This window comes from Schistocerca cancellata, chromosome 7 (genome assembly GCF_023864275.1).
Source record: "Schistocerca cancellata isolate TAMUIC-IGC-003103 chromosome 7, iqSchCanc2.1, whole genome shotgun sequence".
Classification (NCBI taxonomy): domain Eukaryota; kingdom Metazoa; phylum Arthropoda; class Insecta; order Orthoptera; family Acrididae; genus Schistocerca; species Schistocerca cancellata.
In genome coordinates this window covers 548,133,808-548,158,402 of record NC_064632.1, presented here as the reverse complement: position 1 = coordinate 548,158,402, position 24,595 = coordinate 548,133,808, and positions in this window count along the sequence as shown.

The following is a 24,595-nucleotide window of genomic DNA, read 5'->3' as shown; positions in this document are numbered from 1 at the left end:
ATGATGTTTCGTTGAATGGTTCACACAGTGACACTTGCTGGTGGTGCAGCATTATAGTCTGCACCAGTTTGCGGAAGGGTTGCACTTCTGTCACGTTGAACGATTGTCTTCAGTCGTCGTTGGTCCAGTTCTTACAGGGTCTTCTTCCGGTTGCAGCGATGTCGGAGATTTGATGTTTTACCGGATTTCTGATAGTCACGGTACAGTCGTGAAATGGTCGTATGGGAAAATTCCCACTTCATCGCTAATCCCGAGAAGCTGTGTCCCATCTCTCGTGCGCCACTTATAACACCACGTTCTGAAACGTCCCCTTAGAACAATTTATACAGGACTGTGCTTAAACTGACACACAATGTTTTTAGCGCAACGCAATCTGAATATCAAAGATCCATGCAAACGAATGGCCCTGAGTAACTTTAACCTATACCTTACACAAATCACTTACCTCACAAAAATCTTCGTTACTCGAACTACTGCAATACAGCGAGCGCCACTATTGCCAGCTAAATAAAAGATTCAAACTACAAAAGGCACTAACTACTGATAGGGATAGTTAGCAAATGAAAGATATTAATAGAGAACAAACAATGTATTTATCTTAATATTCATAATTGACATCCAGTATTACAAATTATCAAAACTCCGCCATCTCTCTCCCCACATCCACCACTGCTGGCGGCTCACCTCCAACTGCGCAACGCTACGCTGTTCACATCCAGCTGCCGCTGCCCAACACTACAATGGCAGACAACAATGCAAACTAGCCACAGACTGCACACAGCGCAGCCAGTGATTTTCATATAGAGCGCTACGTAACGTTGACAATAAGAAAACATAAACAGCCTACTTACATAGCCCCCATGCTCCCCACAAAAAATTTTACAAATTTTTTTGGCCACTGGCCAACAATGATTTGATAAAATTTTTCATAATTACACTAACAAAGATATCCAATGCACACACTTATTGATATAATGTTGGTCAAAAGCTAAAATTTTCTCACAGTCCATAAAGACAGTCCTGATCATTCATCATAATAGTAATTACAGTTTTTTTCACAAAGTCTCATTAGTAAAAGAAATTGCACACAGAAGTAGTGGATTTCCATGCAGTCTTGAAGAAGTAGTGGTGTCCTTCCAACGGAAAGACAGTGCTGACTCTTGACATGCTGACAGGTAATGGGCCACAATGGAGCAAACTCACAGCAGAGTCATTCGAAGTTTTGAAGAAGATTGGTAGGTAGGTCATCACAGAACAGACCCACTGTAGTCCTGGTAGAGATTACGGTATTGGTGGGCCACCAGAGGTGGAGACCCACTGTAGTCCTTGTAGAGAGTGTGGACAGACCCACTGTAGTCCTGGTAGAGATGACCAGCAGCCATCTGTTGTGACTGTGCGGGTGCACAATCACCATTGAAGAGTCTTGCGGGTAATATAGCAAGTCCATAAACCACCACTCGTGCACTCACAAAGTTTTTTTTTTCTAATTGTCCTTAGAACCAGCAATGCTGTTATCCAGTCCCTTGCTGAATTATTAACACACGTGCAAACACTAACAGTCCCTACTTCTCACATATTGTCCATATACTAAGACCAACAGAAACGTGTGCAGTGAAATGGAACTTACAAGTTACTTAATTTGATGAACTGCTGTCAATTACAATTTTATAACATAAGAATACGATTACAAAGGTACAAAATACATCATTAAAGAACATAACAATACAGATAACATTTGTAGTACAGGCTTTACAACAGAATAGAAATAAACATATACATCAGTGTAACAGGAACTATAACATAAGTTCATACATAAAAGATCAGAATAACTTTTGAAACATCAACTTTACACATGAGCATTAAAACAAAACCGAATAAACAATGTCTAACATCTTTACTAAGTAAATAACATATTATTAATGCCAATTATATTCGAGGATAACAGTATTCCTCATCATAGTGAATGTAGCTTAGTATTAGAAAAATTCTATGAAACTACACAGAGACAGGAAGAAAACAACTACACAAGGGTACACAAACACATAGTGGGATAACACAAAAGGAAAGGACAGGGTTTGTTTTACTGCAGTATTTTGCATGGAGATCTCCCTTCGTTCATCATTATTTCCAAAAGTCCTATCTAAGCCTGCCTTCTGTATTCTGTTCACATCCTCTGTCAAAAATAGTTTTTCTCCACTGTACAGTATCCTTTTTTTTTTGCCCAAACAATTTTCATATAGCTTCTCAATACATTTCTTCCAAGTCATCATAGTTAGTTTCTTATATAGTCTACCCCTCTTAAGCTAACTTAAATCTGCTGAGCTCAGGTATATATACCAAGGGACGAGGCAATGCAGCATCACATAAAACAATTAATATAAACAGCAATGAAAAAAAACGCAGATTTGCGAAGCAAGCAGCATTAAGAAATTAGCAAAGCAATTGTAATATTACAACTAATCTAAGGCAATGTGCAGCAAACAATAAAAATAAATAATTAGTAAAACTGGCTTAACAGAATAATACAAAGTCAAATTCAATAACACTATGCCTGGCAAACAGCAGCAACTTATACCTAAACATGACATAGCTCAAGCAGAAAAAATATTACAGTAAAAACGACAATGCAGATAAGGGAAATGTATATTCACATCGTAATGTCTATGTAATTAAAGTGGTGCACCATAAAAACTAATTCTACAAAAAGTTACCAAGTACTCGAAAAGAAAATTATATATGCAGTTACTGTTATTAGTCCCTTCTTATTGTTCTTTCCATTCCAAAAGCTCCTTTTTCGAAGAATGTGGATCATAAAATAATTATTTAATAGATCTGTTGACAGAAAGTGTTCACATTAGCAAATGCATCTAAGTTTATTTTATAAAACTAATGCTGCAACACAGCTGGAAACCAGATATCAAATGAAATAAGCAACTACGAAAAGCAAAGCATAAAAATATCATTCAATAGTCATGTAACATTTCATAAGTTAGTAGAAATTCTCTCAACTCTCGTAGAAAGATGCTTGTCATAATCAGGTGTGCAGATGTAAAAATATTTCTCGTCATTTCATTAGGCATTTCAGTAAATATCATAAATTACAAGCTCCACAGTATGCTTTCAACAAGGAAATGTCAATAGCGATGATAATGGCCTCCCTTTTTTTTTTCTACCTGTGCTTCCGGAAAGGCACCCCTAATGGCTTGTTCTCCAGGTGTCTGGCACAGCTGTCTGCCCTCGACGCACGTGCAGGTGGTCACTTAACTTTCTTACGGAAATATTTACGACAGCAGTTTCCGCTACAGTGACAGTCTCATATAAAAATTTCACAGGTCGAGAATTTACGTTGCAAATGTGTAGAAACAAAATCCTATGAATATAACAGTGTCCAAAAAAGTTTTCGCCGGCATTGTGATACATTCACGCATTTACACACATTGCACTCTGCCTCGTGATGCCAACTGAGAAGCTACTCGACCGAATAGTAGCGGCTCCGGTCAAAGAAAACCATCATAACGACCAGGACAGCGCTGTGCTGGTCACATGCCCATCCTATCCACATCCTCAGCTGAGGATGACATGGCGGTCGGATGGTCCCGATGGGCCACTTGTGGCCTGAAGACGAAGTACTCCCATTTCAGCCAAAGCGACAGATGGCGTTTGGTTTCACAGATCCAGGGAATACAGAACACCCGAGAGTGAAGAGCTGCGTGCTGTGGCATGTTTCCAGATGTGACGGTTCGAGGAGAGTCTGTTTTGTATGACCAGTGCTATCCTGTAGTGTAAGCGACTGAGAACTGACCTACTGACGTCCCCTATGGATTAAAATTGTAAACGTATTCAGTTGAAAAAGCTCTGTTTGTTCGAAGGTTGTCAAGTAACATTTTATTTGCCGTTTTTATTGAATTTCATTGTTTTCCTTTTCTTATCTTATGCTTTTACCAGAGTGTGCTTATGGCTGGTTTTATTGTGGATTTATCTCTCAAGCATTGCCGATTTGATATTAAGTAATCTGATGGGTTCTGGGGGTAGTATTTGTCATTGGGTGTTATCCTTATGCAGATTGTTGTTATTTATGCATATTGCAAATGGAAATGCCATCTGGCTAGGTCCTCGCGTTGGGTAGACCGTTAAGCTACGTGGGGTTTCCTATCGTAGGGTTTCCTACAAGGGTGCAGCAGGTAGCAAAGCTGTCCAGAGCAACCAGTTCCCTAACGAGGTGTTTGCGAACTGAGCCTCCCCCACTGCTTGTCTACCCCAGTCGATCACCCTCAGTGCAGGTGTTGTCAGCGTTTCTCAGACAGTGTCGTCGTCGATCAGCATCAATAATTTCGCAAAGTTAACTTGCCGATTCTGGAATTTGGTCATATATGTCATACGAAACTAATTATTTGTATTTGGCGGATCTCATTCACAAAAGTACGCTTTTAACGGTATTTCTAAAGTTCTAATACACAATTTGCTGTTTACTGAACTTTTATCTCAGAAAAACTGAAATTTTTACTTGGTAAATTTCTTACGTAACATGGTCACTCGTCCTGTGAAGCTTCCAGAATTTTTGGTGAGGAAGGCGGAATGAGGACTCCGACAGGCTGGTTGCCCTCTTTTCTGTCAGGGACTTTTAAACAAATCATATTTGCCAATATTGTGCTCCAACAGGAGCATTTTTCAGCTGATTATTAAGTAGTTCATTCTATAAAGATGAAATTCCAACTAGATGAACTTTGGTGGAGTCATCTATATCAAGCAACGAATTTTATCATCTGTAGACATTAGGAACAGCCGGGCGCGGTGGTGTAGCTAGGCGCTCAGTCCGGAACCGCGCGACCGCTACGGTCGCAGGTTCGAATCCTGCCTTGGGCATGGATGTGTATGATGTCCTTAGGTTAGTTAGGTTTAAGTAGTTCTAAGGTCTAGGGGACTGATGACCACAGATGTTAAGTCCCATAGTGCTCAGAGCCATTTGAACCATTTGAACATCAGGAAAAATACTCTAGTTCTCGAGACTTTATACGCTGCATCTAACCATAGGGAAATATTCTGTAACTTCTTTCAGATGAACACGCCCGATGTCGTGTAAATCTTTATCTAATTACTAACTGTAAACCCGGCTTTGCCCGGATATTTATTCATTCCAGTTTTATGTCAGTTCATCCCGTCTTCCCTCGTCTCTCTTGTCCATTTAATCCTATCTCGTCTCTCTATCCACCTCCTCCTTCCGACCATCCGTCTCTCTTTCCATCTCCTCCATCTGCCCCCATATCTCACAACACTTCCTCCTTCTCCATCCATCTTCCCGTCTCTGTCCACCTCCTCCTCCGCTTTTTCTAATAGTACATCAATAACACCCCTAATTTGTGTATTTATTACAGTGTTCCACTAGTCATTCATCACCTTCCCCCTTTCTCTGTTTACCTGCTGTTCCCTCTCTCTTTTAATCTGCTTCTCTCACTTCTCTGAATGCACCTCCTCCCCCCTTCCCGCCCCCATCACGTTCTCCTCTCTCCGTATATCTCCTCCTCCGTCTCCGTCATGCTATCTCCTCTTTCCCCGCCTAACACAAAATACGTATATCTGTCAACTTTCATGCTGATTTACGAGACTATGTTGAATTTATTTAAAGGTAGGCCAACCATCCACAATCCAGCACAAGGTGGCTTGTGTAAATGCCTTCACCACGAAAACATACGTACATGAGCCATCTCCCAAGCTGATCAGTCAAATGGTGTGTAATTCTGTTGTAAGGCACCCTCCGGCATACACCGTACGAAATTTCACGTAGACGGTGAGGTTTCCCTTGTTTTGAAGATCAAATTTACAAAATCTCATCAAGATCGGAGCAACACTGTGGCTTTTGTTAAAATCCTTAAGTAAAGTACCCTCCACCATGAACTGAACGAAGTTTTATGTAGACAGTGACCTTCCTCTTGGTTTGAGAAATAGGGATTCATTTTTATACACCCCGCTCACTCTATGCCGACTTAGTTGCGACACATAAATAATGGATTCGAACAACAGAAATTATGTAATGATTTCTGTCGTATAAGGGGCAACGTAGCTATTAAATAATAGTTACGAGATTACGAGAGCAGTCACTTTCAGTGTTACGTAAAATAACGTTATACCTAGTAAATTATCACGACACAAAATGAAGATGATAAGCAATGTGGGACTTCCTTACGTTTGCGTTTGAAACTCTCGGAGGAATCCTGTGTGGTAAGGAGGGTGGGAGGGGGCAGCAAGGGGAGTCTCGATTTGTTTTGGCGGCCCGGGCCTCTGACAGGTTTAGTGCGTCACTGCTCGTAGGAAACCCCACGGTAGCAAACCCCACGGTAGGAAACCCCACGACACCGACCGTTCGCCTGTTGCAAGTCTGTCGAGTTGATGCCACTTCGGCGATAACAATAACACAACACCCAGTCCCCGCGCGGAGAAAATCTCCGACCCAGCCGGGAATCGAACCCGGGCCGTCAGGTATGACATTCCGTCGTACTGACCACTCAGCTACCAGGGGCGGACTATGTATACTGATTTACGTCCCTTTTATTGTAAGGATGTCTTATTTATTGTTTCGAATGAGTTCTATATTAGGTGCTAGTGCGTGTTATTTCTGTATATTCATCTGTGTACTTTTTATTGTGAGTTCTCTATTAGGTGCTAGTGTGTGTTATTTCTGTATATTAATCTGTGTACTTTTTATTGTAAAGTTGATTTATTCCAGTGGGGTAAAGTATTTAAAAGTGTGTGTTTTTGTGTTGTTAATCTGAGCCCTGAATTCTTTGGTTGTTTCCTGTTCCTTACGGGCCACAGGTTGTTCATACTTATTAGTAAATTCGATTACATTTCGTTAACAGTTTACACCTACACGCACGCCAGCAACTTTCCGCTCCCATGGTTTCCCTGCGGCAAACTTCCGAGAACTCAAAATTGTGTTCACATATGCCGGCGTGGAATTCTAAACAGCTGTCTTCCGGTCTTTTGGCGAGTAGATCAAATGCCATACTAGATAATATGTTTAGTAGAAAACCAGTAAGAGAATGACCACCCTAAGCATTTCTAAAATGAACCTAATGAAAAAAAAATTTCTCTGTACCATTTCTGGATCCAGTTTCTTACAAAATGGAGTGTCTGCTTCAAAGTAAGTATAATTGTAGAGTAGCCTTTTCCACTAATAATTAATTTAAAAAATAACATCATACATTATTTGAAAGCTACGCTTTCCCCTTTGCAAAATTATGGTGTTTATAAAATTATTTGAGACAACTGTCCCGCCTATTACATACAGGGCTATTACAAATGATTGAAGCGATTTCATAAATTCACTGTAGCTCTATTCATTGACATATGGTCACGACACACTAGAGATACGTAGAAAAACTCATAAAGTTTTGTTCGGCTGAAGCCGCACTTCAGGTTTCTGCCGCCAGAGCGCTCGAGAGCGCAGTGAGACAAAATGGCGATAGGAGCCGAGAAAGCGTATGTCGTGCTTGAAATGCACTCACATCAGTCAGTCATAACAGTGCAACGACACTTCAGGACGAAGTTCAACAAAGTTCCACCAACTGCTAACTCCATTCAGCGATGGTATGCGCAGTTTAAAGCTTCTGGATGCCTCTGTAAGGGGAAATCAACGGGTCGGCCTGCAGTGAGCGAAGAAACGGTTGAACGCGTGCGGGCAAGTTTCACTCGTGTATCTGGACATGCTGGAAAATTGGCTCAAGCCACAACTGGAGACCGATAGCGCCGACTTCATCTTTCAACAGGTGGGTCTCCACCGCACTTCCATCACGATGTTCGGTATTTCTTAAACAGGAGATTGGAAAACCGATGGATCGGTCGTGGTGGAGATCACGATCAGCAATTCATGTCATGGCCTCCACGCTCTCCCGACTTAACCCCATGCTTTCTGTGGGGTTATGTGAAAGATTCAGTGGTTAAACCTCCTCTACCAAGAAACGTACCAGAACTGCGAGCTCGCATGAACAAAGCTTTCGAACTCATTGATGGGGACATGCTGCGCCGAGTGTGGGAGGAACTTGATTATCGGCTTGATGTCAGCCGAATCACTAAAGGGGCACATATCGAACATTTGTGAATCCCTAAAATAACTTTTTGAGTTTTTGTATGTGTGTGCAAAGCATTGTGAAAATATCTCAAATAATAAAGTTATTGTAGAGCTGTGAAATCGCTTCAGTCATTTGTAATAACCCTGTAGTGCGAGCAGTTCGAGCTATTTCGATATGATTCAAGGAGCACCTTCTAGGGAAAGAAGGCACCAATGTTCATAATTCAACTTTCGTCGATCATATACTAATCACAGGGCTTAATCCTCAGCCGGCCGTAGTGGCCGAGCGGTTCTAGACGCTACAGTCTGGAACCGCGCGACCGCTACGGTCGCAGGTTCGAATCCTCAGAAGTTAGTCCCATAGTGCTCAGAGCCATTTGAACCATTGAACCATAATCCTAAAGATATAAATGACGTCCAGATATTACACTCAGAGGAAAAAGGCTTAGCATCTTAGAAGAGCTAGTAATTTTTAAACACCTGTCTCTGAAGGACGGTCTCATTCTTAACGGGCAGTTGCAATTATGCAACAAAAACGTATTTCAAGGTATAGAGCCGCTAATGAAAATTGTCTGAACGGCGATACTCGGCACAACTTAGTCTCCTAAACATCGTTTTTTCCTTCTAATCTTATGTTTTCTCTATATACTACCTGAACTGTATCATCTACTGTAAAAAAGAAAAAAAAGTTGTAACTTTCATACAGTTGTTCCTGTTTGTTACCAGTAATGTTTAAAATTGTCGTTGCAATGCCTCATTTGCACTTAAGTTGTCGGTATTTCAATTACTTCCTGCCAGATGACGCGAATCAGTTTTCTTGTCCAGTTCGTGGCTGCCTAGGCGTGTTAGCCGTTTAATCCGACGGTAGCGGCTATGTTATACCGTTCTTGGTGTCTTGGTCCTAAGCGACTTTGCGGTTGTCATTATATTCCACGGAGTATTTTATCTGGTTGACAATCATGTTATACTTTTTCATTTTAGTTTTAATTCGTATGATTTTCCTGTTTGACGAGAGCACTTTTTTTAAGAGAATTTTAACCATGGTGTAATTACACGTACATATATTCTATTTGTACGTAATTTATGGAAGTTATCATATTAAGTGCATATTATTTCAATCCATGTCATATTTTCAGGTATTCCTTGAAACTTTTTATTCTGATGAAGACTGCCCTAGTGCAAACGAAACCGTGGCCAATTGACAAAATTTTGTGCAACCGCAATGGCTGTATATACGAGCTGTAATTAAATAGCGTACAGTTGCTGGATCACAGTCAATCAAATGTTTAAAATTCCAGCCATTTCTGTTGTGGTGTTAACGGCAACCTACGTGTGGGATGGTAATTCCCTAGTCTCCGACCAAATTACCGTAATGTCCATCATCACGCCACTGTCACATCTGAATGCCCCTCAAATATGGATGTTTTGTGGATCAGACAGTTCGATAGCTACAGGGGATCGTCGAATAGTGACAAGTTTAATCTTAACTCGCAGGCCAAGTTGAGGCTGTCGACTCTTATTTAGGCCGGCTTTAACAGTGTGGTAGCGCAGAGAATTAATCAGGTTCCGCCAATAAACGTCGCTCAGTAAATCTTCGGAGCAATGGGTCCTGCTATTTGTCTCGCGTGCCAAGAGTGTGTGGACTGCAGCCACAGCCATGGGTGGGGGCTCTGTGCTGCGCCACTGAAGCATCGAGAACGAGCCGAAGGAACGTTCAAAAGGTCCTAACTGCAACCTGTCACAGACATTACGGCTCGAGTGACCCCTGATGTGCCTACATATTGTCATTTTCAACCTCAATAAATCATTACAAGCTTATTTCGTTTTTACACTTGCCTTCGAAAGTAACACGAATCCACGTTTATGCCAGGGCCAAAGAAACTGAAAATATGGGACATAATTTCTACCAAAGCTTTCTATTTTCGATATATCGACTCTGTCATCGTCTTTGGAGATGTCACATCTCTCATCGACATTGGTCGTCTCGTACTGTGTACGAAAAAAGCATGTCGTTCTGCAGTTTAAGTAATACATCGTAATAAAACAATTCCTTTCTTTCTAAAAATGAAATATAAAAAAACACCTTCACACATCCTAAAGTCGATGCTGGTGCATATGATTACAGACTTTCACATATCCGTTCTCCAATTGCAGCAGTTCGTTCCATCATTTGTAATAATTGTTATCGATTCTGTTTTCCCTAGTGATGCATTATCTTCGCTCCTCTTCTAAATTGTTGATGAAACAGTTAAGACAGAATACAACAGATCATGACACTGAATACGCTTTCTTCCATTGCTGACCTATTTTTAAGGATGTTTTAGAATATTGTGACATTTGACGAGCATCAAAAATATAAAATAATTTATTTGTGTTTTAATGATACTTTTACTTAATGTCGACCGGGTCCCAGCCACTTACAGCAACTACGTCGACTATGTTTCACTAGTGACACATTACTTCACCCGCCCTCCTTTGGACAATCATGCTTTATAATCAGTTTGATGTGTATATGTGGAAATTAACATCGTGATACTTCACGTAAACATTTTGATGCGTGATGCAGATACTGCACTTCTCTTCAGTTACTAATAAACTTCGCAGACATTTTAGAACTTCTTGATATTTGACAAGCGTCTCAGATACGATTAATTTAATGTTCTATTGTATATTACACCAAATGTCGTCTACAAATCGAAGTTTGAACATTTTTGTTAGAACTGACATCTGTTGGTGACAGTAAGAAAATGGCTCTGAGCACTATGGGACTTAACTTCTGAGGTCATCAGTCCCCTAGAACTCAGAACTAGTTAAACCTAAATAACCTAAGGACATCACACTCATCCATGCCCGAGGCAGGATTCGAACCTGCGACCGCAGCGGTTGCGCGGTTCCAGTCTGTAGCGCCTAGAACCGCTCGGCCATCCCGGCCGACGGTGACAGTAAGAATCTGCGGCATAAGTCACCAGTTGATTTTATTTCACATTTTTCAGAGTTTGTTGAGCACTATTTTAAGCAAAATTCATCTTCAGCAACTACATATTAGTAATTCATTCATTGTACACTCCTGGAAATTGAAATAAGAACACCGTGAATTCATTGTCCCAGGAAGGGGAAACTTTATTGACACATTCCTGGGGTCAGATACATCACATGATCACACTGACAGAACCACAGGCACATAGACACAGGCAACACAGCATGCACAATGTCGGCACTAGTACAGTGTATATCCACCTTTCGCAGCAATGCAGGCTGATATTCTCCCATGGAGACGATCGTAGAGATGCTGGATGTAGTCCTGTGGAATGGCTTGCCATGCCATTTCCACCTGGCGCCTCAGTTGGACCAGCGTTCGTGCTGGACGTGCAGACCGCGTGAGACGACGCTTCATCCAGTCCCAAACATGCTCAATGGGGGACAGATCCGGAGATCTTGCTGGCCAGGGTAGTTCACTTACACCTTCTAGAGCACGTTGGGTGGCACGGGATACATGCGGACGTGCATTGTCCTGTTGGAACAGCAAGTTCCCTTGCCGGTCTAGGAATCGTAGAACGATGGGTTCGATGACGGCTTGGATGTACCGTGCACTATTCAGTGTCCCCTCGACGATCACCAGTGGTGTACGGCCAGTGTAGGAGATCGCTCCCCACACCATGATGCCGGGTGTTGGCCCTGTGTGCCTCGGTCGTATGCAGTCCTGATTGTGGCGCTCACCTGCACGGCGCCAAACACGCATACGACCGTCATTGGCACCAAGGCAGAAGCGACTCTCATCGCTGAAGACGACACGTCTCCATTCGTCCCTCCATTCACGCCTGTCGCGACACCACTGGAGGCGGGCTGCACGATGTTGGGGCGTGAGCGGAAGACGGCCTAACGGTGTGCGGGACCGTAGCCCAGCTTCATGGAGACGGTTGCGAATGGTCCTCGCCGATACCCCAGGAGCAACAGTGTCCGTAATTTGCTGGGAAGTGGCGGTGCGGTCCCATACGGCACTGCGTAGGATCCTACGGTCTTGGCGTGCATCCGTGCGTCGCTGCGGTCCGGTCCCAGGTCGACGGGCACGTGCAACTTCCGCCGACCACTGGCCACAACATCGATGTACTGTGGAGACCTCACGCCCCACGTGTTGAGCAATTCGGCGGTACGTCCACCCGGCCTCCCGCATGCCCACTATACGCCCTCGCTCAAAGTCCGTCAACTGCACATACGGTTCACGTCAACGCTGTCGCGGCATGCTACCAGTGTTAAAGACTGCGATGGAGCTCCGTATGCCACGGCAAACTGGCTGACACTGACGGCGGCGGTGCACAAATGCTGCGCAGCTAGCGCCATTCGACGGCCAACACCGCGGTTCCTGGTGTGTCCGCTGTGCCGTGCGTGTGATCATTGCTTGTACAGCCCTCTCGCAGTGTCCGGAGCAAGTATGGTGGGTCTGACACACTGGTGTCAATGTGTTCTTTTTTCCAGGAGTGTATTTTAAGCACACGTTTAATTATTTACAGAGAGTATGTTAGGTACTCATTCCAGAATTCCATAGCGAATGATAAATATCTCCGAATGAGAGTTACCAACGTGTTGGTGAGCCATTCGGTGAAACATTTTCTATAGTCATAAAAGCGAATATTATTGACAATACTCTTGTCATTTTATGCAATTCAGTGTCATTTGTAAGTGTGTGATGTATTTTTTAACAGATTTTCTAGATCGTTGGGATACTATTCAGCACAGCCCAAAAGGAACTACACTGTTATTGGCACTTTCATTTTAATGACAGCTAAAACACTAGAGGAGAGTGGTGAGAGGTGGTACATTATGCAATGTGTGTTTATGCAGTATTACACAAATATCACAGAACAAATCAACTTGGCCTCATTGTTTCACATCATTTTAATACTACTCTGATTGACTAGAAAGAGGCGATGGAGCACAGGGGATAAAGCACAATTGAGCTAGTTGGCCTCATCTTGAATTTCCGATTGGCTGTTTCATTTTTAATACTTCACTGCATTTGGTTGGAGAGAGGAGTAATGACATTTGAACAAGTTTCCCCGTCATACATTTTTATATTGGGTGGAGCTAGGAGTAGGAAAAAGGGGAGGTGGTTGATTATTAATTTTCCTTTAACACAGTGTAAATCGTTCTAACAAACTAGTTTTCTAATTCAGTATTGATAGTGTATTACGCCGATCGTTGTGGCCGAGCGGTTCTAGGCGCTTCATACCGAAACCGCGCTGCTGCTACGGTCGCAGGTTCGAATCCTGCCTCGGGCATGGATGTTTGTGATGTCCTTGGGTTAGGTTTAAGTAGTTCTAAGTCTAGGGGACTAATGACCTCAGATGTTAAGTCCCATAGTGCTTAGACCCATTTGAACCATTTGATTGTGTATTACATTCACAGTCGATTTAATACAGTTTATTACTGGTTTCGGTAATTGGGTGCATTTCGCGGGCAAGTGCTCTACCATCTGAGCCACCGAAGCACGACTCACGCCCGGTACTCACAGCCTTACTTCTGCCAGTACCTCGTCTCCTAGTTTGGAAGGTAGGAGACGAGGTACTGGCAGAAGTAAAGCTGTGAGTACCGGGCGTGAGTCGTGCTTCTGTAGCTCAGATGGTAGAGCACTTGCCCGCGAAAGGCACAGGTCCCGAGTTCGAGTCTCGGTCGGGCACACAGTTTTAATCTGCCAGGAAGTTTCAGCGCGAGCTGGGTTTCACACGATCGTCTTTTTCGAAACCCATCCTGATTCCTACAGAGTAGATTTCTAATCAACCAGAAAAGTCATTATACTCGAACATAAGAAAGATGTGTGTACGCCATCTTCTTTTAGAATTCTACTTATGCGGTCAGTGACCCACGCAGACTTACGTGAAATTTAGAGTGCAGGGTAGTTAGGTTTGTATAGCATTTGCAGTATTATATAATTTTACGTTTATTTTGAGCAGTTGCCTAATTAAATGGGATGTTCTACGTAAAAATAAACTTATTTTAGTGTGTTTTCTGTGTGGTATTCATACATGAAAATGTGAAATGTTTCACTACAATCACTGAATACAATTTTTGCGGCTATTTAAACGTGGCGGTCTTTCAGACAGCACATGGAAGAGAGTGTGACAAAGAAATAACATGGCAATTTAAGGGTAATTGTGGTAAATCACAAACTGTATATTTCGAATTGGTCGCGCATCATGTCGTTTCTGGAAACGCAGAATGTACTCTGTAGGAATCAACACGGATTCCGGAAACAGCGATCGTGTAAGAACCAACTCGCTTTATTTGTTCATGAGACACAGAAAATATTAGATACAGGCTCCCAGGTAGATGCTATTTTCCTTGACTTCCGGAAGGCATTCGATACAGTTCCGCACTGTCACCTGATAAACAAAGTAAGAGCTTACGGAGTATCAGAACAGCTGTGTGGCTGGATTGAAGAGTTTTTAGCAAACAGAACACAGCATGTTGTTCTTAATGGAGAGACGTCTACTGACGTTAAAGTAACAAAATGGTTCAAATGGCTCTGAGCACTATGGGACTCAACTGCTGAGGTCATTAGTCCCCTAGAACTTAGAACTAGTTAAACCTAACTAACCTAAGGACATCACAAACATCCATGCCCGAGGCAGGATTCGAACCTGCGACCGTAGCGGTCTCGCGGGTCCAGACTGCAGCGCCAGAACCGCGCGGCCACTTCGGCCGGCGTTAAAGTAACCTCTGGCGTGCCACAGGGGAGTGTTATGGGACCATTGCTTTTCACAATATATATAAATGACCTAGTAGATAGTGTCGGAAGTTCCATGCGGCTTTTCGCGGATGATGCTGTAGTATACAGAGAAGTTGCAGCATTAGAAAATTGTAGCAAAATGAAGTAAGATCTGCAGTGGATAGGCACTTGGTGCAGGGAATGGCAACTGACCCTTAACATAGACAAATGTAATGTATTGCGAAGACATAGAAAGAAGGATCCTTTATTGTATGATTATATGATAGCGGAACAACCACTGGTAGCAGTTACTTCTGTAAAATATCTGGGAGTAGGCGTACGGAACGATCTGAAGTGGAATGATCATATAGAATTAATTGTTGGTAAGGCGGGTACCAGATTGAGATTCATTGGGAGAGTCCTTAGAAAATGTAGTGCATCAACAAAGGAGGTGGCTTTCAAAACACTCGTTCGAACCTATACTTGAGTATTGCTCATCAGTGTGGGATCCGTACCAGGTCGGGTTGACAGAGGAGATAGAGAAGATCCAAAGAAGAGCGGCGCGTTTCTACATCTTCATCTACATGATTACTCTGCAGTTCACAATTAAGTGCTTGGCAGAGGCTTCATCGAACCACAATCATTCTATCTCTCTACCATTCCACTCCCGAAAAGCGCGTGGGAAAAACGACCACCTAAACCTTTCTGTTCGAGCTCTGATTTCTCTTATTTTATTTTGATGATCATTCCTACCTATGTAGGTTGGGCTCAACAAAATATTTTCGCATTTGGAAGAGAAAGTTGGTGACTGAAATTTCGTAAATAGATCTCGCCGCGACGAAAAACGTCCTTGCCTTAATGACTTCCATCCCAACTCGCGTATCATATCTGCCACACTCTCTCCCCTATTACGTGATAATACAAAACGAGCTGTCCTTTTTTGCACCCTTTCGATGTCCTCCGTCAATCCCCCCTGGTTAGGATCCCACACCGCGCAGCAATATTCTAACAGAGGACGAACGAGTGTAGTGTAAGCTGTCTCTTTAGTGGACTTGTTGCATCTTCTAAGTGTCCTGCCAATGAAACGCAACCTTTGGCTCGCCTTCCCCACAATATTATTTATGTGGTCTTTCCAACTGAAGTTGTTCGTAATTTTAACACCCAGGTACTTAGTTGAATTGACAGCCTTGAGAATTGTACTATTTATCGAGTAATCGAATTCCAACGTATTTCTTTTGGAACTCATGTGGATCACCTCACACTTTTAGTTATTTAGCGTCAACTGCCACCTGCCACACCATACAGCAATCTTTTCTAAATCGCTTTGCAACTGATACTGGTCTTCGGATGACCTTACTAGACGGTAAATTACAGCATCATCTGCGAACAACCTAAGAGAACTGCTCAGATTGTCACCCAGGTCATTTATATAGATCAGGAACAGCAGAGGTCCCTGGACGCTTCCCTGGGGAACACCTGATATCACATCAGTTTTACTCGATGATTTGCCGTCTATTACTACGAACTGCGACCTTCCTGACAGGAAATCACGAATGCAGTCGCACAACTGAGACGATACCCCGTAGGTCCGCAGCTTGATTAGAAGTCGCTTGTGAGGAACGGTGTCAAAATCTTTCCGGAAATCTAGAAATACGGAATCAATTTGAGATCCCCTGTCGATAGCGGCCACTACTTCGTGCGAATAAAGAGCTAGCTGCGTTGCATAAGAACGATGTTTTCTGAAACCATGCTGATTACGTATGATTAGATCGTTCCCTTCGAGGTTATTCATAATGTTTGAATACAATATATGCTCCAAAACCCAACTGCAAACCGACGTCAATGATATAGGTCTGTAGTTCGATGGATTACTGCTACTACTCTTCTTAAACACTGGTGCGACCTGCGCGATTTTCCAATCTGTAGGTACAGATCTATCGGTGAGCGAGCGGTTGTATATGATTGCTAAGTAGGGAGCTTTTGTATCAGCGTAATCTGAAAGGAACCTAGTCGGTATACAATCTGGACCTGAAGACTTGCCCGTATCAAGCGATTTGAGTTGCTTCGGCGTAGGGCTATTTGATAAGCGTGATAGCGTTACGGAGATGTTTAGCAAACTCAAATGGCAGACTCTGCAAGAGAGGCGCTCTGCATCGCGGTGTAGCTTGCTGTCCAGGTTTCGAGAGGGTGCGTTTCTGAATGAGGTACCGAATATATTGCTTCCCTCTACTTACACCTTCCGAGGAGATCACGAATGTAAAATTAGAGAGATTCGAGCGCGAACGGAGGCTTTCCGGCAGTCGTTCTTCCCGCGAACCATACGTGACTGGAACAGAAAAGGGAAGTAATGACAGTGGCACGTAAAGTGCCCTCCGCCGCACACCGTTGGGTGACTTGCGGAGTATAAATGTAGATGTAGATGTGTAGATGATGTTCCTGTACCTCTCGATACTCTCCGGCTCCGTCGCATCGTCCCCAAGCTGGGGCCCACTATGTATTCCCCCAGCGGTCAAGGCGCGTTAGGTCGTGCAGGGCAGATGTACCTGTGGAGCGGCGGCCGGTTGGTCCAGGCAGAACAGTTTGGCAACGCTCACCTGGCTGCGATGAGCCGCTGCCAAATCCCCCACCCCTTTCGCCAGGCCGGCCCACCTGTCAGAGTGAGGCGTCAGCATCTGACGAAACGAGACGAGGGCCTCGCAGCCGCCCTGGCCTGGCTCGCCTTCTGAAACTGGCGTCACGCCGCGCGGCTCCTGGCGGCTGGCGACCGGCCAGCTCACCAGAAGCAGTTACTGGCGCCAGGCCCGGCGGTGGCTGTGGCGTTGGCGCCAGCGCTGCCTTCCTCTGCCTCCGCCGCTCTGCCTTCAGACTGGCTACATTGTACCGGCTTTTGTTATCGCACGCTTCCAACAACTGCCGCAATAACTGAAACACTTGACCTGGGGGGTTAAGAAATGCCCGAGCGTTAGTGTAATTTCTGAGCTGTTGTCAGAGGCGTAGGCTGATTACATATTTTCTAAATTCCAGTGAACTGGCGAATCGTTTCTTGCACAACATTTTGAAAGCGTGCACTAACTACTGTGCAGGTCGCGGCGTTGGTGGTGTTACGTATGCTCGCTGCACAGACACGTGACCCATAATTATAGCACACTCTACTCCCCCCCTCCCCAGCATAAAGCAAACATTTAGCACACGTTTGATTCAGAGCACCCGCCCTACAATTCCTTCGGCGTAAATAAAAATTTTGGGCGGCTTATTTCCTAAAAGCAGACTGATTCTGCCGACAAATCGGTTAACTTATGTGGAAACACGGCGTCACATTAATATCTTGATCACAAAAATTACAGTTGACAGGAAATACAAGTCGAGCATTGTTATTTTTATATGATATATAATATATTTAACTTGTCGTTCTCAGGTAGGTGTACTCTAACGTTGGCAATTTTCAGGTTATGTCTGTCTGTGAGAAACTGAATAAAACCAATTTCATTACGCCATAAGCGTTTCGACTTTAAAAGTTGTCATCATTGTCTTGACATTTATATAAATATTTCACTGTACAACAGTTCTGGTACATTCTGACTTTGTACAACATAATAAAGGTCCTGATTTATATTTACCAAGATTGAAATACAATGTATGTGCTTGCTTTCCTTGTCCTGCTTCTACACATTAGAACTTTTATTATCACTTCAATGAGAACTTAAGCTCACGTTTTATTCACATTCTCTTTTGATTGGTCTTTCCAAGAGCAACAACAAAAAAATGTCGAATGATTTTATGTCCTGTTACTCATTGGTTGGGTGCAGATTGTGGTGTTTAAAGTGCTCTCCGGATGTGGAATCGTTTGTTCCCTAGTCACCACATCTGATGCGTTCTTCTGAAGTTGTTTTTTCTACAGATCATTTCTATATACACACTAAATATACAGGGTGTTTCAAAAATGAGCGGTATATTTGAAACGGCAATAAAAACTAAACGAGCAGCGATAGAAATACACCGTTTGCTGCAATATGCTTGGGACAACAGTACATTCTCAGGCGGACAAACTTTCGAAATTATAGTAGTTACAATTTTCAACAACAGATGGCGCTGCAAGTGATGTGAAAGATATAGAAGACAACGCAGTCTGTGGGTGCGCCATTCTGTACGTCGTCTTTCTGCTGTAACCGTGTGCTGTTCACAACGTGCAAGTGTGCTGTAGACAACATGGTTTATTCCTTAGAACAGAGGATTTTTCTGGTGTTGGAATTCCACCGCCTAGAACACAGTGTTGTTGCAACAAGACGAAGTTTTCAACGGAGGTTTAATGTAACCAAAGGACCGAAAAGCGATACAATAAAGGATCTGTTTGAAAAATTTCAACGGACTGGGAACGTGACGGATGAACGTGCTGGAAAGGTAGGGCGACCGCGTACGGCAACCACATAGGGCAACGCGTAGCTAGTGCAGCAAGTGATCCAACAGCGGCCTCGGGTTTCCGTTCGCCGTGTTGCAGCTGCGGTCCAAATGACGCCAACTTCCACGTATCGTCTCATGCGCCAGAGTTTACACCTCTATCCATACAAAATTCAAACGCGGCAACCCCTCAGCGCCACTACCATTGCTGCACGAGAGACATTCGCTAACGATATAGTGCACAGGATTGATGACGGCGATATGCATGTGGGCAGCATTTGGTTTACTGACGAAGCTTATTTTTACCTGGACGGCTTCGTCAATAAACAGAACTGGCGCATATGGGGAACCGAAAAGCCCCATGTTGCAGTCCCATCGTCCCTGCATCCTCAAAAAGTATTGGTCTGGGCCGCCATTTCTTCCAAAGGAATCATTGGCCCATTTTTCAGATCCGAAACGATTACTGCATCACGCTATCTGGACATTCTTCGTGAATTTGTGGCGGTACAAACTGCCTTAGACGACACTGCGAACACCTCGTGGTTTATGCAAGATGGTGCCCGGCCACATCGCACGGCCGACGTCTTTAATTTCCTGAATGAATATTTCGATGATCGTGTGATTGCTTTGGGCTATCCGAAACATACAGGAGGCGGCGTGGATTGGCCTCCCTATTCGCCAGACATGAACCCCTGTGACTTCTTCCTGTGGGGACACTTGAAAGACCAGGTGTACCGCCAGAATCCAGAAACAATTGAACAGCTGAAGCAGTACATCTCATCTGCATGTGAAGCCATTCCGCCAGACACGTTGTCAAAGGTTTCGGGTAATTTCATTCAGAGACTACGCCATATTATTGCTATGCATGGTGGATATGTGGAAAATATCGTACTATAGAGTTTCCCAGACAGCAGCGCCATCTGTTGTTGAAAATTGTAACTACTGTAATTTCGAAAGTTTGTCTGCCTGAAAATGTACTGTTGTCCCAAGCATATTGCAACAAATGGTGTATTTCTATCGCTGCTCGTTTAGTTTTTATTGCCGTTTCAAATATACCGGTCATTTTTGAAACACCCTGTATATATATGTGTGTGTTTTGGGAGCTTGTGAGATTTGCTACATTCTCGGTGTTTCATGTTTGTTTTGTAAAACCATCAGCATTTTATTGTTTGACTGAGTCTGTAATCTACATGTGTGTTATACCTGTTGTTTCTAGCTATTTGTATGAAAACTGTTCAAATGGCTCTGAGCACTATGGGACTTAACTGCTGTGGTCATAAGTCCCCTAGAACTTAGAACTACTTAAACCTAACTAACCTAAGAACATCACACACATCCATGTCCGAGGCAGGATTTGAAATTGCGACCGTAGCGGTCGCGCGGTTCCAGACTGTAGCGCCTAGAAGCGCTTGGTTATTTGTATGATTGTATGCATTTGTCTCCTACATGATACAAAAGAAAAAGTTGATGAAGATCACTCAGATATCAAGTCAGACCAGAAGATAGAGATCACATCTGAAAAAGAAGAAATAAGAAATTTTCTTGATGTAAGAAACAGCTACGGACACAAGAATACTTTCCACATCCAGCCACTCCCACAACGAGAAACTAGTTGCTGTTGGGCAAACGTTACGTATAACAAAAAGATTCCATTCAACAAGAGAGATTATGGGAATAAAATGCATGAAATCATATAAATATGTTTGAACAGTGTGTATGGCACACGGTTACAGAACAACATAACACTCCCAGAATGCAGGAGAACTCACAACCACAATGACAACACCAGACAGAAACAAAAGACATGGTACGCACTGAGGTGACAAAAGTCATCGGTTGCCTCCAATGCTTCGGAGCTCAGTTTTGCCCGACACAGTGTAGTAACTCAAAGTGCCATGAGCTCAACAAGTGGTTGGAAATTCCCTGCAGAAGTATTGAGCCACGTTGCCTCTACAAGCGACCATAACTACGAAAGGATTCCCAGTGTAGGACCGAGCGAGGTGGCGCAGTGGTTAGCACACTGGACTCGCATTCGGGAGGACGTCGGTTCAATCCCGCGTCCGGCCATCCTGATTTAGGTTTTCCGTGATTTCCCTAAATCGCTCCAGGCAAATGCCGGGATGGTTCCTTTCAAAAGGCACGGCCGGCTTCCTTCCCCGTCCTTCCCTAATCCGATGAGACCGATGACCTCGCTGTCTGGTCTCCTTCCCCAAAACAACCAACCAACCCAGTGTAGGATTTTGTGCACGAACGGACCTCTCGATTATGTCCCATAAATGTTCCATGGAATTCATGTCGGCCGATCTGGGTGGCCATTTCAGTCGCTCGAACTGTCTAGAATGACTTTCAAACCAATCGCAAACCACTCCAACGCTTTTTGGGAACATGAATTCCATGAATGTCCGCAAATGGTCTCCAATTAGGTGAACATAACCATATCCAATCAATTTTCGGTTGTACCAGAGGACCCAGTCCACTCGAGGTAAACACAGCCCACTTCATTATGAAGTCACTACCAGCTTGCACAGTGACGAAAATGGTCTCCAATTAGGCGAACATAACCATATACAATCAATTTTCGGTTGTAGCAGAGGACCCAGTCCATTCGACGTAAACACAAAATGGTTCAAATGGCTCTAAGCACTATGGGACTTAACATCTGAGGTCATCAGTCCCCTAAACTTAGAGCTACTTAAACCTAGCTAACCTGAGGACATCACACACATCCATGCCCGAGGCAGGATTAGAACCTCGGACCGTAACAGCAGCGCGGTTCCGGACTGAAGCGCCTAAAACCGCTCGGCCACATGGGCCGGCGACGTAAACGCAGCTCACTTCATTATGAAGTCACCACCAGCTTGCACAGTGACTTGTTGACAACCTGCGTCCATAGTTTCCAGCGCTTACCGACTGAAATCGCGACTCAACTGACCAGGTCACGGTTTTCAAGTAGTCTAGGGTCCAAACCATATGATCACGAGCCCAGGAGAGGCGCTGCAGGCGCCAAGGCACTCGCGTCGATTGTCTGCTGCAGTACACCATCAACGCCAAATTTCGCCGCACTGTCCTAACAGATACGTTCATCGGACGTCCCACACTGATCTCTGGGGTTGTTTCACGCACTGTTGCTTGTCTGCTAGCACTGACACCTCTACACAAATGCCGCTGCTCTCGGTCGTTGAGTGAAGGCCGTTGCCACTGCCTTATCCATGGTGAGACGCGATGCGTGAAATTTTGTGTTCTGGGTTGCATTCTTGACAAAGTGGACCTAGAAATATTGAATTCGCTAACGATTTCTGAAATGGAAAGTACCATGCGTCTATCTACAACAAGCATTCAACGTTCAAAATGTGTCAGTTCCCGTTGTGAGGCCGTAATCACGTTCGAAATCTTTTCAAATAAATCATCTGAGTACAAATGAAAGCTCCGCCAATGCACTGCTCTGCCGGCCGAAGTGGCCGCGCGGTTCTGGCGCTGCAGTCTGGAACCGCGAGACCGCTACGGTCGCAGGTTCGAATCCTGCCTCGGGCATGGATGTGTGTGATGTCCTTAGGTTAGTTAGGTTTAACTAGTTCTAAGTTCTAGGGGACTAATGACCTCAGCAGTTGAGTCCCATAGTGCTCAGAGCCATTTGCACTGCTCTTTTATACCTTCGGCACTCGATGATACCACTATCTATATGTGAGCATATCGCTACTCCATGAGTTTTTGTCACCTTGGTGTGTAATATTATGACTAACACAAAAAATGACAGTCAAGCGTGGCAAACTTACTACAGAATCAGAGCCTCCATGTAACATACGAAGCTCTGCGAACTCCCCAAACAACATTAAGCTAACCGGTTTTTAAGAGGAACAAATTGGAAGAATTAATGTACGAAAATGTACGCCAAAGCTGAGATTAAGGTACAGAAATTTTAAAACGTGTTACAAAGAAGATATGAAATACTGGAAATAAGAGACACACAATTCCACGTTCACGCCGAATTTGAAACACCACAACTACATTTACATCCACATAGATAATGACTTTAGAATAATCAGGACAAGTAGTCGTCAAAAATACCTTACCCATATTTACGAAAATTTCCATATTCATAAAACTGCTAAAGAGAACGAGCTAGTGGTAAATAAGTACACATATGAAAAAAGCACTTCAAATTCGACAGAAAAACAGTTTGACTCACTGCTGGACTGGGTTAACATCAAAGAGGGTTCGTGAAAAAGATATTTATGCACCAAATTCATCATGAATCGTAAATGTGTTCTTTTTTTACTTTAAACTTATAAGTAAGAAATTCGAAGTGACATGAATAATTTCAAAACTCTTACGATCAGGTAGAGTTAATAATTTTATCTCGCAACGCTGAAAGAATTTCGCTCAGATGACAAAACAATGGTTATTACCTACCAGGTTTCGACACCACCTCCAAAGTGAAGTTTGCGGGAGAGATTTTAGATGCTGTTGAAACTAGCCCGGGAGTCTGGCAAGGAGATGGATTATCTAATGTACTTTCGCCTATTTACAAAAGTTATCCACTGGCGGGGAAACGGAATGGGAGACAAAGCTATTGAAAATGGAGTCAGGCTTGGCTATAGACATGAATTTTACAGTTTACTCCCTAGCCTTAGCAGATGACCTCACAATTCTTTTTTATTCTATAGACCAAACTGCATGACACGTCAATGAACAACGACACAATCATCAAATAAAGACGTCAATTCACCAAACTATGCACAGTGATAGAGGGCTGCCAAGTCAAACGGACGAAGCAGTTAAAAGTAGATGGGTAGAACTATGATGGTTCAAAATGGCTCTGAACACTATGGGACTTAACACCTGAGTTCATCAGTCCCCTAGAACTTAGAACTACTTAAACCTAACTAACCTAAGGACATCATACGCATCCACGCCCGAGGCAGGATTCGAACCTGCGATCTTAGCGGTCACTTGGTTCCAGACTGAAGCCGCTAGAACCTCTCGGCCACAGTTGCCGGCTGAACTATGATGAAAAGGTCTTTGCGTCAGAGAAACAAAAACATAAACAGCGTATCGACTACGCAAAAGTTTGCACATAAAGAAATCAATATCTGTTAATGCCGAGATACGACATTATTACTCATTAATATGCAGAAACGCTGGCTATGAATAGTAATGGTCTCATCGAGAAATTAGAAATAATAGAAAAAAATATCTCGAGAAAGATTCAAGGATTGATCCAAAACAGTAGTGAATCCAGAGGCGACACAATCATGACACCTATGCACATGCAGAAAAAATCAGACACCATTTGTAAAAGGAGGGGAGGGGTTCTTTTCTTCGGCCATATTGCTGGTATGTGTAAGGATTGAGTTGTCGGATCTTTCACTACTTTCTCAACCAGACATCCAAAGAGACGTGCTTTGCAGAAATAGAAAAAGGTCTGCAACAAC